Below are 2,823 nucleotides of genomic sequence, written 5' to 3'. Positions count from 1 at the left end.
GCATGGCAGGAAGGGTTGAGCAGGACTTCTCCATCAGCAACCGCCATACCAGAGTTTTGTATCCACAGGAATCCTAGTCTGTTCACAAGGCTTGGCTGTCCGGCTCAAGAACAAGCCAAGGTGTTAAGTCCAACACAGGATTGTCCACCAAAAACAGCCTTCCTTGTGTTGTGGTCTTCTAAGAAACGGGACATCTCCCTTCACCTCCTCTTCAACCGCAGCTGCCATTGGCAGGGAGATGTGTGTTGAAATGACATCGTGAAGCCGGGGGAGATGGCCAAGAGGTTTGTGCTGGGAAGTTTGGGGCCAGCCCTCCGAGAGAGGAAACCACGGCTCTAGAAAAGGTTCTCTTCCTTTCTAAAGCAGCAACTGGCGGATGAGGACATGGGACAGCTCGTGGGGGAGCTGCAGTCACAGTATATTTCCAGCAGCAACGATACCAGCATTCCTAGGAAGGAGCCACAACTACCCACTTCAACCCGCCTTCACTGGAGAAGTAATCAACTGGCATCAACCAACATCACATCTGAAGGGCTCCACAGTATTAAACAGGAGGACTTAAAGGGGTCGGCTGTGAGGCTCTGGCAACTTTCCTGCATGAAGACTGTGGCTTGCTGACTGCCTACTGGGTGGCCTCAACCCACCTTGCCTGTTTGTGTTGACGCGACCTTCTCCACTTTCCGTCTGGCTCACAAGCTTGTTCGTGGCTATTGACTTGCAGAGAACTTCCACGCACAAGCATCGGGGCTTCGGGGCATTCTCACTTCCAACTGCAGCCGTGTACTCTGCAACTAGCCACCGCCACCTCAAACTCATTAGAAATTTTAAGATTAGCCCTCAATGCAGGACAAGGAGTTAGGATCAGAGGGAAACCTTAGGTTGAATTGCAGAGGGACAACTCAGGCATGCCTGAGAAACGGCTGAAGGCCAATGAAGACACAAGGGCAGGGGTCTCAATGTGGCACCCATGGTCCCACTGTATTGTTTATTGTATGTTTCATTTATATACCACCCCCCACAAGAGGCTCATGACACCCATTGTCATCTTTTCTTGACTCAACCCAGTGTTTTTAGAAAGTGGGGAAGGCCAGGAGGGGCAAACAGCCCAGCTGGGCTTTAGATGGGGAATCTGATTGGACGTCCATATTAAAATAACGTTGTTTTGGCACAAGCTGCCACCACAGTGTGTGTTAATTCTCTTGCTCCTCTTTGCTAATGCATTTTTTAAAAAAATTGTTCTTCTGGTCCCCTGTAGTTGGGTTCTCTGTGTGTGTGCTGTGACCTCCAGCAGTGGCCATTTGGGGGTTGGCTCTGCCTCCCACAGTGGCCCTTTCGTGGTTGTATCCAGCACCTTATGTCAGAACTTACAAGTTGTCCACAGGCTGAAAAAGGTTAGGGACCCCTGCACAAGAGATGGAGGTGGGAGGGTAGAGGTTACTCCTTGTGGGAATCCTGCAACAGGAAGCTAGCATGAAAAGGACACAGTTCAAGGTTCCCTCAAGTAGACACACATCCAGGTCATCAAGGAAGAAAGCTTTATTCCATAGGAAAATGGACTTGGGCCTCTTCCGCACATGCAGAATAATGCACTTTCAACCCACTTTCAATGCACTTTGCAGCTGGATTTTACTGTGTGGAATAGTAAAATCCACTAGCAAACAATTGTGAAAGGGGCTTGAAAGTGCATTATTCTGCATGTGCGGAAGGGGCTTTGGTCCCGCAAGAGCAGGCTCCAAAGTACCCAAGGCCTTATGAAGAAGGTGTTTGATAGACATTTGCACACATATCCGGCTCCAAGCTACCCTCATAGGAAGCTGCCTTATACTGAATCAGACCACCAAGGGCCAGTGTTGCCTACTCAGATAGGCAATGGCTCTCCAGGGTCTCTTTCACATCACCTGCAGCCTGACCTTTTCAACCACAAATGACAGGGATTGAATCTTGGGGGCCTTCTGCATGCTAAGGAGATGCTCCACCACTTAGCCATGGCCAGAATAAGATGCCAGAATAAGTTCCTCTTCCCCATCCCCACCAGATGACATTAAGGCTTCAAGGCACCCACAATGATGCTTCAAGGCACCAGCCCAACTCTGGGGAGCAGCAGAGAAGTATGGAGAGGCTGTGGCTGTCCCAGCCACAAACCCAGGAGAGACAAACCCCACAACAGCAGCACAACGGGGTCAGTGGCTGTACCTCAGCCACGTTCCATATCGTCCATGGCATCTCTGGATTTCCTGCTTAGTAGCAAAGTAGCATCTGAGCCATTCTCTGAAATGACATGGGCTCCCGTCCCGTTCCCCATGGACCAAGCAGATTTCACATGCCACGATCTGAGGAGAGTTTCACACAGTATTGCTAAGTTCCAATGTCTTTACAAGATCGCCGGGGGGTGGGGGATGGGATAGTGGAAGCTGTGGCCAATCTCAAAAGCCGGCCAGGGATGAACCCATGCGTTGACACTTGTCACCTGCTTTAGCAAACACATACATAATAAATCAGGTGTGGATATCCAGATTAGCATGAGCCAACCCCACCATGTGAGAGCGCTGCTTAATTCACACAGGGGAATGATGATATTGTAGAGCCTGGCCTCACAATTCCTGGGTAGGAAAAACTAACCTCCAGAGGCAACAGCTTTGGCACAGAGGGGGCAGTCTTTCACTAAGCTGGCATCCTCACCAGAATCAGCAGGAAGGAAAGAAAAGCCAGGAAAACAAAAATACCCTGGTACCTTCAGAAGCAGTCACATACATGTGCCATGTATGCGACCCAGAAGGCCAGTGTGACCCTAGAGGTGGACAACAAACAACGCTACACCTCTAG

This window comes from Sphaerodactylus townsendi, linkage group LG14, assembly GCF_021028975.2.
Source record: "Sphaerodactylus townsendi isolate TG3544 linkage group LG14, MPM_Stown_v2.3, whole genome shotgun sequence".
Lineage (NCBI taxonomy): Eukaryota > Metazoa > Chordata > Lepidosauria > Squamata > Sphaerodactylidae > Sphaerodactylus > Sphaerodactylus townsendi.
The sequence above is the reverse complement of the archived record's forward strand: the minus strand, read 5'-3'. Positions refer to the sequence as shown.